General features: G+C 36.3%; 1 pseudogene across 1 annotated transcript; it reads right to left on the bottom strand.

Annotated features, from left to right (window-relative positions):
* Positions 1–9,492: 9,492 nt before the first annotated feature.
* Positions 9,493–12,164, bottom strand: LOC137837006 (receptor-like protein kinase FERONIA pseudogene; annotated as a pseudogene). The gene has a single exon (XR_016520357.1). The product of XR_016520357.1 is annotated as a receptor-like protein kinase FERONIA pseudogene (transcript).
* Between the last annotated feature and the right edge of the window lie 1,046 nt (positions 12,165–13,210).

Raw genomic sequence — 13,210 nt, 5'->3', positions numbered from 1 at the left:
GTTGGTATAGTTAATGGACAACTATTTTAAGAAGGAAATAAATATGAATTTATCCATATGGACAAAAGATAATTTATAATATAATTATTAAATAAACATTTTGAGTTTTCACTCTCTTTTTACTTTTCAGTTTGGACTTTAATTATTCAACAATCATCTTCATATCCATCAATTCAAGATTTATGGCGATTCATACGTGTACACACAAAAAAAATAGATTATCCATAACTAAAAAGCAGAGCATATTATTGCCTTTCGTTGTTGTTCCACATAAGAAATATTAGGACCTCAAAAAATCTGAGCATTCATTCATTGTTGTATTATATCTTTTCATATGGAGTAAGGTTAATTATTTATATTTGATTCTTCTTCATGCATAAATAAATATGCATAAATGGAGGATATCTTATTGATATGAATTAATTTATAAATTTTATTAATTTTTCTATGAATGGAAACATAAATAACATAAATAGGTTATTTTAATCATTCAGGTTAAAGACATTGGCATTTACTTATTTTTATTTATGTCTTTATATAATATAACTAGAACACTATTTAAAATTTAACTCTTGTTATTCGACACTTAGATAATTGGATATTTTATCAAGTCCAAAAGCCTATTAATATAACTTCATTTTCTAGGGAATATTCAACTAAATACTTTTTACTCACTCATTCTTTGTCATGAAAGCTCAACAACCTTTTAACGAAGAGGTCAATCAATTCATATAATTCCAGCATCCACTTCGAACGATTTCAACTCATCTCTGGTGAAAACATTTGGCGTCCACCATGAAACTCTGATAACTCATACTGAGTCACAATTCTTGTAAATCAGATAGTTATGTCAACATCACCTTTTGAGAAGGATCCCTTTGTTCTAGAAGCCCTTAAGTCACACATAGACACCTTCCTCCAAAGGAATGAAACAGTTGTACAATACATGATCACTGGAATGCAACACAAATTTGACAAGGACATGGAATTTATACGAAGCTAACATCTCAATGAGATGCAAATCCAATGAAAACAACATCACAATGATATATTAACCCTTCATCAGCAAATCATGACGCTCTAGCAGGATCGAGTGACCCACCGGTTCAAGCAACACTTACAACAACATATAGAGCATGAAGCTGAATCTCACCTTGCAATTCCTCACATTAGTAGACGCAAGTTTTTTTATAAGATTTTATTGAATTGGATTAATGCATCTTTGATTTAGTTTAACCCTGTATGAGAATTAAAGGATGATAATCTTTAGATAACTTGTGAAGAATTCATTGGTGGAAGAACTTGGGAGTCACTTGTTTTTTATTCATCTTATAGTGTCTATTATATTTTCTTGCTAAACAATCACGAACCCCTCTTTACTTTATTGTTATTGCTAATTTTTATTGCTTGCAAATAGGTTCTGAATATTGATTGCTTTGATTCACTATTAGATTTGCTGGGAGATTACTTGAGGTCATTTGACCACAATTATACTATCATCTTTTTGGTGATAGACGACCTAACACTGTGTTAGACGGTTTTCACTAAAATCTTTTTAATTTGACTGTTAAACGACAATTATCACTAGTTCTTCTTCCCCACTTTCTTCTTCGCATAAACAATTTTTTTTTTTTTTGTGTCCTCTTCAATGGCGGAGAGTGAGTTTGTGACTCCATTGGTGACCCAAAACTAATTTTTCTTCCTTCTTTGTGAGTGGTTTGATGTGGTGGACGTTTTTGTTCAATTGGATTGAGTTAACGTTCTTCATTGAGGTTAGTTATCTTAACCTCCCTTTTGTTTTTGAAATTGATACCTAGGTTGTTTTTTAGGATCTCAATCATGACAATACATGAATATCTCCATTGGATTATCATTACTTACCCTTTGATATTGAAATCGTGTTATTTAGATGTTTAAATTTTAAATTTTGAATATTGAAATTAATTGTTAAATTCAATTTAATACAATAGATGAATGTTAATTAGATGTTTAAAATTGAAATTTAAAATTTAGGAATTCTAATTTTTACATTTTTCATTATATTGGACAAGTATAATTATATTTAATTATATTTAGACTAACATATTTTTTACTTTAATTAGAGTTGAGAGTGACACAAACATGTTAAGTGGAAAATAAGACGTAATTACTTTAGCTCACATTTTTTAAGATATTTTTTTAACTACATTTAAATTATGCTTTTGGATTCCAAATGTAAAATATCTTTTATTTTCCTTTCCATTCTCCAACATGCTCCAAAGTCTAAATCACAAAAATCCACTAGTTTACAAATTGAAATTCAACCCAAGTTCTAAAATTAATATCCAAATTATTAATATTATTATTATTATTATTATTAATACTCATATTATTATTTTTTATTATTATTAACAATAATAAAATTAATAATAATAAAAATATTAATAATATTATTGATAACAATAATATTATTATTAATATTTTTATTGTATATAATGTTTATTGAAAAATTTTAGATTTTGATTTGAAGTAAAAATCAATTATTTTTTTTTTTAAAAAAGTCTAAAATTTAGATTGGACCATGTGTTACATAAATTTGAATTGTTTAGAATTTAGGATTTAGTACACTCATATATATATATATATAAATATTTTATCTTTAAATAATTTTTTTAAATAAAAGACTAAATAAATTTTCCTATAAATAAATACAAAAACTAATTTTTAAAAAGTTATTATATATAATTTATTTAAAACTTATTTTTAATTTTATAAAGAAGTTTGCTTTAACTTTTCATGTTTATTTTTTAAAAATATACTTTACAAAGATTATTTTAAAATAATCCTTATTTACATGAGAGAGAAGGAATTGAAACCAAGTAATAAATATATCATGCATATAGGATTCATCCTATTAGTATAGGGCACGATTTATAACTTATCTCCACTAATTAATATATACCTCACATATGAACACATTAGAAAACATTTTTAAAATTAAAGACAAGACTTTAACTTCTTTCACTCCACTAGTTTCATAGACTTGTCCCAACTCATTCAAGATATTAATAGAATATAGGTGAAAAAACAATAAAAACAAGCCACACATCCATCCAAATTCTAAATAGAAATTTTTTTAGTTGATAAGATTTTGATATGTTGACACCATCGGTCAACTAACACACTTTTGAAAAACTCCAATGTAGTATAATGTGGAAGATGCTGACGTGACTTAAGCGAATGACGTGGCATAGGCGGATGACGTGACAATTGAGTGAAAAATCGAAATTTTAGGGCAAATATTTCACTCCCGCTCACGCGTTTTCCGTCTTCCGTCTTCCAGTTGGTGCCTTGTTCCTCTTCTTCCCGACTTGCATTTTCCTCTTCCCGTTGGTGCTGTATTCCTTTTAGGTATAATGAATCTTAGTAGTGTGGGGATGCTTTAAAGTATCATTAGTTTGGCACGTGAATTTAATTAGATTTTAAATTAGTTTTTGTACCGATCGGGCACCGGACGATTGAGACTTTATATTAAAATAACTAAATACGATAAATACGTAGCAAGTAAATTATTACAACCAGCATTGAATAAGTCAGAGACACTTCGAAAATGTTATTGTAATTCAGAGAGAGAAAATGAAAGGTTATCATATTAACTGATGTGTATTACAATGTGTTGATAAAGAAGTAATTTATACACAGGGTAACACATGGGTACCCTTAACACCCCCCTTAAACTCATGGTTGGATTGGCCATAATCATGAGTTTATCCCATACATGCAGAAACAATATGCCAAAAACAGGCTTGGTAAGGGGATCAACAACTTGAAAGCGTGCTGGAAGATGAAGAAGCTGAATTTTTTGATTACGAACTTGATCACGAACAAAGTGGAGGTCCAGTTCAAAGTGTTTCGTTTTAGAGTGCATAACAGGATTTGCACTTAGCAGAACAACTCCAAGATTATCCGAATACAGCTTTGGTTTGGAACCTTGGATGCGCAACTCAGAAAGAAGAGATTGAATCCACACAATTTCAGCAAGGAGAGCTGCAACTGCCCGGTATTCTGCTTCCGTACTACTTATGGAAACTGTTTTCTGTTTGTGAGATGACCAGGAAACAAGATTAGACCCCATATAAATACAGTATCCAGTTGTGGATTTGCGGTCGTCAACGTCAGCATCCCAATCTACATCCGCAAAGCCAATAAGAGAGGTCGTCGAGTTGGGGCGAAGAAGCAATCCATGTGTAATGGTGCCAACTAAATAACGAAGAATTCTCTTCACAGCTTGCCAATGGTGAAGTTTCGGATCATGCATAAAATGACAAACACGATTAACAGAGTAAGAGAGTTCAGGCCTAGTTATAAGAAGATATTGAAGTGTACCAACAACTGACCTATACAGGGAAGGATCATTGAATGATTCAGAAGAATTTTGTTGGAGACGCGAAGAGGATGTCATAGGCGTGGGTTGAGGTTTAGCATGGAGCATATTTGTTTTCTGTAACAGCTCACGTATGTACTGGTCCTGAGAGACATGCATGTCACCAGTAGATGTTCGAGAAACTTGAATTCCTAAAAAATGATGAAGACTACCTAAATCTTTTAATGCAAAAGAAGAATGCAAAGTGGTAATGAGGTTAGTAATTTCAGTAGGTGAAGATGCAGTGATGATTATATCATCAACATAAACTAGGACAAACATAGTATAAGACGATGTGAATTTAGTAAACACAGAGGTATCACTTACTGTAGGACAAAAACCAAGATCACATAAAGTTGTGCTAAGTTTAGAAAACCAGGACCTGGGTGCTTGCTTGAGGCCATAGATAGCCTTGTGTAATTGACATACAAGAATGGGATCATGAGATATAAAACCTGGTGGTTGCTGCATATACACACGTTCATTGAGATCACCATGGAGGAAAGCATTATCAATGTCCACTTGACGAATAGCCCAGTTATTTGTAACAGCATGCGAAAGAACAATACGAATCGTGGTGGGTTTGACAACAGGACTGAAGGTCTCACTGTAGTCAAGTCCCTCAGTTTGATTGAAGCCTTTGGCAACAAGGCGTGCCTTGCAACGTTGAAAAGAACCATCTGCATGCAATTTGGTTTTAAAAATCCATTTACAACCTACCAGAGAGGCATTGGATGGGAGAGCAGTGAGAGTCCACGTTTTGTTCTTGAGGAGAGCTTGATACTCAGTCATTGCTTGGGACCATACAGGAGAAGCCATAGCTTCCTTGACAGAAGAAGGAGGAGAAGGAATAGTAGAAACAACAGTATAAATTTTGGGTTTAATGATGCCTACCTTGGCACGAGTGGTCATGGGATGAGTGTTAGTAGGAGGAGGAACAGAAGGAAGAAAATCAATATTACCAGTTGCAGAAGCACCAATGTCAGTAGTGGAATTGCTATCAGAAACAACATGCTCATTAATAGAATCAGTATTGGTATGAACAACAGTCAAAGTGGGGGAAATATCATGTGTGTGCTTATGAGAAACAACAGGCATAACAAAATTAGTCGAGTCTTCATTATATGGAAAAGTAGTTTCATCAAAACGAACATGACGAGAAACAATAGTCTTACCAGTGGGAAGGAGACAGATATAACCTCTATTAGTTGGACTGTATCCAAGAAAGAGAGAACACTGTGATCTAAAATCAAACTTATTATTATTATAGGGACGTAAATTTGGATAACAAGCACAACCAAACACTTTGAAAACATTATAATCAGGTTGGTGTTTAAACAACCTAGTATAAGGGTTATCACCATTCAACACAGGGGTGGGAAGAGCATTGATAATGTGGGTGGAAGTGATGAAGGCTTCAGCCCAAAAACGACGTGGCAAAGAGGCAGTGGCAAGAAGCGTTAGGCCCATATCAACAATATGTCTGTGCTTTCGTTCAACAGATCCATTTTGTTCATGGGTGCAGGGACATGTAAGTCTATGGTGAATGCCACAATGTTCAAGGAAAGGTTTAAGACAAAGAAATTCTTTGGCATTATCAGTTTGAATAGAGCAAAGTTTAGAATTTGTTTGGTTTTCAGCAAAACTTTTGAATTTTTTAAACACAGAGAAAACCTGAGATTTAGTATGCAGAACATATATCCATGTATATTTGGTGTAAGCATCAAGGAAAGAGATGTAATACCTTGCACCATTGGAAGCAGGTATAGGAGCAGGACCCCAAACATCAGCAAACACAAGTTCCAAAGGGCGAGAATAAATGGTAATAGAAGAAGTAAAAGGAAGCTGTTTATTTTTACCAAGCATACAAGCAGAGCAAAATTTGATATCAGAAGAACAACGTATATTACAATGCTGTAAAATTTGTTTTAATGTGCCATAATGACAATGACCAAAACGTTCATGCCAGATATTGGCGGTGAGTTTATTATCTACAAAAGAAGTATGAAAAACAGAGGACATATGAGGAGTGTGCATGGTTGGAAAGGTGTAGAGACCATCCTTAAGAATGCCGCGAAGAAGAACTTTGTTCGTAGCCTGATCAACAACACAACAATGGTTAGCATGGAATTGAAAATACACATGATTGTCACGAGCAAACTGAGAAACACTAAGTAAGTTCTTGGTTATCAGCGGAACATGTAATAGATTGCGCAATAATAAGGGTTTATCCGTGAGAGAAGAACAAAAAATTGCAGACCCAGTATTAGCAATAAACAAACCTGAGCCATTACCCATTTTAACAGTTTCAGTGCCGTTGTAAGGTTGCTTGGTTGTGTAGACAGTGGGATCTTTCGTTACATGATGTGTAGCACCACTGTCAGGGTACCAAAGTGGATCCTCAGTGGTGGAATGAATGCCCAGAAGAGACGCATCGCTGGGTTCAGGGTCTGAGATCGAAACTTGAGAAAAATTAGCACGAGGAGGTGGATTGGGTTTGTGGTCATACCATTGCCAACACTGGAGAGTCGCATGACCATATTTGCCACAAACTTGACACGTTGGTTTGGAAGAGGTCCAAGAACCACGAGCTGGAGAACGGGAAAAGCGAGAACCACGTGCAAAATTTTGGGAGCGAGAAAACCCACGACCACCACGATTGTTATGGAACTTGAAATTGGCTCTGTCATTGGTGGGATTCGAAGGCGTCCAAGTTGAGAGAGCGGCAGTGGCCGAAAAACTGAGAGGATCGAGTTGATGATGGCGTTCAAGACGTTCTTCTTGTACCAGAAGCAGAGCTTCAATCTCTGCAACCTTGTAAGGATTAGTTCTAGACAGAATGGAAGCAACAAAGGGATCAAAATCAGGAGGAAGACCATCAAGAATGGTTTCGATGTGATCTTCAACAGAGATTGGGGCACCAACGGCAGCCAGCGCATCCACTGCGCGTTTGATATCCAAAACATATGCTGAGATAAAACGATCTTTCTTTGGATTCTTTAAGAGGAGTTTCAATTTCTTGATCTGGGCTCGAGTGTGAGAGGAAAAATATGTGTTTAGCGTTTGCCAAATCTGTGTTGCAGAGGTAAGACCCACCATTTGGGTTAAAATCGGAGTGGTCATGGACGCCAGAAGCCACGCAACCAGCAAATTATCTTGTTGCTTGTAAGAGATGAATGCAAGATTGGGGGTGAGGGTTCCATCGGCCGCAGAAAGACAACGCGGAGGAACGTTAGTTCCGTCAAGAAACGAGGAGAGCAGCAACCCATCAACGGTGGCTAGAACCTGTTGTTTCCACAACAGAAAATTTTCGTCATCCAGTTTGAGCGGAATAGGAGTGGTAAGGTGATGTAGGGAGACAGAGGAGGAACTCTTGGTGGAGATAACCTGGGTGGACGAAGATGATGATGTAGAAGAAGAGGAGGAAGAAGGATCGGAAGCCATGAAAGAAAAACGGAAAAAAAAACTCTCTAGCTCATGATACCATGTTATTGTAACTCAGAGAGAGAAAATGAAAGGTTATGATATTAACTGATGTGTATTACAATGTGTTGATAAAGAAGTAATTTATACACAGGGTAACACATGGGTACCCTTAACAGAAAAGTACTCTCTTAATATCAGGGAACCACTACACACGACCCAAAGACCATTATGCATGTCTTTAGCAATCGGTTACTTGGCCCACACGAGCCAAAGCCCAAGTCAACCTACAAAAGGAACTTCTGAAAGGGGGAAAGGTAGATTTTTTTATAATATCATAGAGACTAAACTAAACACTAGCACTGACTTGAGCGTCGGAGTGAAATCGCAGGTGCGTCGGAGCGTTAGAGTGCAACCAAACAAAGAGGTTGTAAACATTGAAGTTAGATCTTTTGATTCTGATATGGCAATAACATTTAGATGTCATGTTCTGTCCAGACATATGAGAATATTTATATTTAGTTCCTCTTTCTCAAAGGTCTTCCCAAGGCCCATAAGATGATTCATAAAGGGAGAGCATCTTTTTTGCACTTCAGATATTGATTCTCCCTTCTGCATCGTGAACATTTCATACTCTTGAATGAGAGCATGCTTCCTTGCCCTCTTGACATCATTTGTCCCCTCATGTGTGACTTCAAGAATGTCCCACATTTTTTTTGCAGTTGCACACTGGGATATCCTGAAAAATTCATCACAACTCAATGCATAAGTTATTATATTCTTTGCAATCCAGTCAAACTTAGCTTTCTTATATATGTCTTAGTCCATTCAGATCAAGGCTTATCAACAAACACATCATCTTTTTTTTTTCTTGTGGAATAAAAGGTCCATTCCCTATAGCTTCCCAAATTCCTTCATCTATAGATTGAATAAAAAAATTTATTCTAACTTTCCAGAATTGATAATTCACACCATAGAATAAATGTGGTTTATTGATAGAACCTCCCTCCTCAAAAGGTAACTTGTCAGCCATTAAAACAGATTTGAAAAACATAACTTGAGAAAATTTCAAGAACCTAGCTCTTGATGCCTTGTAGGAATTAATGACCTTAACAAGAGGGGAGTGAATTGTTTAAGGAAATTTTTTCGCAAATACTGGCTAAAAATGAAGATTAATGATGATTTACAGATCAATGAAGTTTGACGATTAAGCCAACCAAAACCAAGACAGTTCAAAAACCCTTCACACAGGTTAGAAAACAACAGGTTGTTTTTCACTTAGCTTTGAAAACCTTTTTTCTTTTTAAAACCAGATTGATTCAGTTGTGAATTTTATTAAGAGTGGATCTAGCAAATTCTAAACAACCTAGAACAAAACCCTAAACACAACAGCAAAGTCTTCAAGCAATCTTTATGGATTTGGAGGCATTAAAGGTTTGTTTTCAATAAATACTAATTTAGAGACTAAAAAAATTATTGATTTCTAAATTAATTTTTATTATTGATAAATAATTTTAAAATTAATATCTAATTAGCTAATAATTAAGATTTTTTCTACCAAATTTAAAATTTAAATAATTGGTAGTTAAATTGATAAAAAAAAAAAGTAGATCATGTATTCGGGGGAGAATAGGTAAATTTAGCAAGAAACCTTGCACGTGTCGTCTTTGCGAAGAGAAACTTTCACATTACAATCACGAAACTAAACACATAAATCTGGAGCATCTAGATTGTATTAATTAGTTCTTGAAATGTAATTGTTGAACAAGCATTTGGTGAACATTATTGGGTTACTTCAACGTGGCTTTGGGTCGACAATCTCGGAAAACAACTCAAGCATCAACTTATCATTGTCCTTCGAACTAATGTGGTGCTCTTCTATATCAAACACATCTTCACGAACTTCCTCTTCGCTTTCGTCGGCACTCTCTTGCAGTTTCAATGCAGACTCCAGAATCAAAACGACATCGTTCATGGACGGTCTCTGCGTCCCTTCCTGTAATAAACAACTCACTCCAATCTCACAAAACATGGCGAAACACTTTGGAGCGATCTTCCCCTTTAATATGGGGTCCACAATCTCCGCCACTGTCCCGTTTTGGTAGCAATATCTGGCCCAATTTAGCTAGTGAAACCTGTTCGATTTCTTCCGTATGGATCAGAGGAGAACGAGCACAGAGTACCTCAAACAACACCACCCCCAAAGAATACACGTCAGACTTCTCCGTCAGCCGCTGCCGAATAAAATACTCCGGATCCAAATATCCAAAGCTGCCTTTCACGGCGGTGCTCACATGGGCCTTCGACATCTCATTCGGCCCAATTTTGGATAGCCCGAAGTCCGAAACCTTCGCCACCCACTTCTCATCCAACAAGATGTTCGTCGTTTTCACGTCCCGATGAATGATCACGTGCTTCGCGCCACTGTGAAGATAGCGTAGACCGCGCGCGGCGCCAATGCAAATCTTCAAGCGCTCCTTCCACGAGAGAGAGGGATTGTCGGTGCCGTAGAGATGGTCGCGGAGGTTTCCGCGTCCCATGAAGTCGTAAACGATGATCATCTCTTTGTTATCGCAGCAGTAACCGATGAGTGAGACCAGATGGCGGTGGCGGAGCTGCGAGAGCATCTGGATCTCGTTCACGAACTCGCAAGCCCCCTGCTGGGAACCCTGTCTAAGGCGCTTGATTGCAACGGGGATTGAACCGTCCTCGATGAAGCCCTTGTACACGTGGCCAAATCCCCCGTCGCCGACGATGAAGGTGTTGTCGAAGTTTTTGGTGGCGGCTTTGATCTCCACCAGGGAAAACCGACGGCATTGATCAGATGGCAGAGAAAAATTGTGATCGTTGGTTGACTTGGTCGTTGGGAACAACAGCGGAGTCCACTTGGAAGTGGTGGAGAACAGGACAAAGAAAACGACAAGCGAGATGAAAACGACACCGGATACTATCCCCGCCGTGATACCAATCATCCGCCTTCTGTTACTTCCCTTTTGCTGTGGTGTCTTAATCTGGTCCGGGTTAGGTCCGGCGAGGCTGTTAGACCTTGTGTCGCTCATTTTAAAGATCTCGAGACCGTTTATGAAGGCGTCGCTGTAAGTCGTATCCACACTGCTTTGGTAAGGGTGCATTTGAAGCGAGAGATTAAACTTTTTCTGAGTATCATTCTTGGGAATCATAACGGCGTAGTTTCTGTGCACAGCTAGACCTTTTTGTTTCTCACTCCATTTCATTACATCTGCATGTTCCTCAGCCAACTTGCTATTTATGTAAATGAAGAATTGTCTGTCACCGATGTCATTGATATGAGGATCAAGCTCACAAAAGTGGAGCCTGAGAACGTAAGTGAAGCCACAGTCAACGGGGAACACCCAAGTGAGGTTGCTGATTTTGTTCAGAGTGCCGTTTGTGCCCTGGTTACGCGCTGTTCTGTACAGTTCCTCGGGTGCCACGTAGTCAGGATTCACTGTTATGTTCATCTTACCGTACGTCTCTGATACACCGGTATTTTGTTTAATGAAATAACGTTCTTCGTCACCGGCCCATTTTCTGAACAAACCGGTGTCGTTTTGTGGCGATATTTCTTGTTCTCCCACTTTGATTCTGTACCCAGTCTCCATTGCAAAGCGTTTTCCAACGACGAAGGGGTTGGTACTTCCCACATTCGTGAAGCCCGTGTCATTTTCTGAAGTGTAATATAAATCGCTTGGCATGGAAAGTACCTCGATTCCGTTGATGAAAGCGTAGGAGTTAGACTGCGAGGGAGTGAAGATGAGGATAAGAGCCTGATCCTCCTCCACGTAGACGATGTATTCTTTGAATATGATTTCCTTGTTTTCAGCGTCGGCGTTGAGAGAGGCGTTGAAATCTTGGAGGAGAATGAATTGGTTGGAGTGAACGGAGAAGGATGAGAGGGTGCGAGGAAAGGAAGGGTAAGAAGCAGGGAAGAAGAAGAGGCGAAGGAATTTTGGGCCCGCTGTGTTGAAATAGAAGGAGTAACTGAACTGGGAAGGAGAAAGGCGAGCAGTGGCGTAGGGGACATGGTTGGTGGAAGGAGATAGCGTTGTGGGTTTAGCTGAAACGGTGGCGTCTTCGTTTGTTAAGAGCACAGATTCTGTGTCCCCGGTCCATGTCCTTTGGCCGTCGTAGGATGTTCCAGAGGAACCGCAAGTGATGGTGAAATTGTCGAGTGGGGTGTAGCCTTGGAGGTGTGGCAAGAGGTGGAGAAGGAGGAAGATGACAGCGTTGAAGGTCATGGTTTGCAGTGAGAGTGATGGAGCCAACACTTCTTATCATCTTTAGGTTGCAGTCGCTAGGAAGGCCGCCAGAAACAACGTTTACAGTCAAAGACGACTTTTACTACCTTGCCTGCTGCGTGTGAAATAAAACGGTTAGGATATATTGATAACTATTCTTTTTTATATATAACTATATTATAATCTTTAATATTATTATTTTAATATTTTTTATATTATTTAATTTTAAATTTATTTTTTATTTTATATATTTACTTTTAAACATATTCCATCAAGAGTATATAATTTTAAGGCTTGTGAAAGTATCATTTTTCAAAATAAAATAAGAATATTGATATATTGAGAAGTGACATTTTCTATACAAACCAATCATAATTTTTAATATTAATATTTTTTATATTATTTAATTTTAAATTTATTTTTATTATGATATATTAACAATCCAAATTTTTTATATAATTACATTACAATTCTTAATATTATTATTTTAATATTTTTTTATATTATTTAATTTAATTTTTAATATATATATTTATTTTTAAACTCATTACATAAGAAGAATAGTATAGAATTATATGAATGGTGTATATTTTTTTATTCATTGTATATAACTTGATGGATTTTCAAATATCATTTTCCATAAAATAACTATTAGATCTTATATACAGTTTGCTGATAAAAAAAAGATCTTATATACAGTAGTAATAAAATTACATATTTTATTATGTATTATATACCATATATGATATAAAATTAGAGTGTTGGTATCTTTCCAAAAAAAAAAAACTGCTCCCTACCTAGTAACTAAATAAAGATCCCCGAAAATATTCTTTCATTTTATAACTCAATATATTATTACTTTAATTCTTTTTTTTTATAATTTAATATATTATTAATATATATTGTTATGTCACGAAACTGGATTGTCAAATGGGCGACCACCTAGGCGACTTGACGATTTTTTACGTCACATCAACGGGTAAGAACACTAATCTTGATTAAAGAGATAACAAATAGGATTAACACTTATTCGACCGTGGGTTATGACTCAAAGGATAATGAAATAGTTGTGCAATAGATGATCATTGGAATGCAACTCAAATTAGACAAGGACATGAAATTTATACGA

This window comes from Phaseolus vulgaris, chromosome 4 (genome assembly GCF_051622355.1).
Source record: "Phaseolus vulgaris cultivar YP4 chromosome 4, ASM5162235v1, whole genome shotgun sequence".
Classification (NCBI taxonomy): Eukaryota; Viridiplantae; Streptophyta; class Magnoliopsida; order Fabales; family Fabaceae; genus Phaseolus; species Phaseolus vulgaris.
Note: the sequence above shows the minus strand (reverse complement) of the source record. Positions and strands in the feature narration are given on the sequence as shown.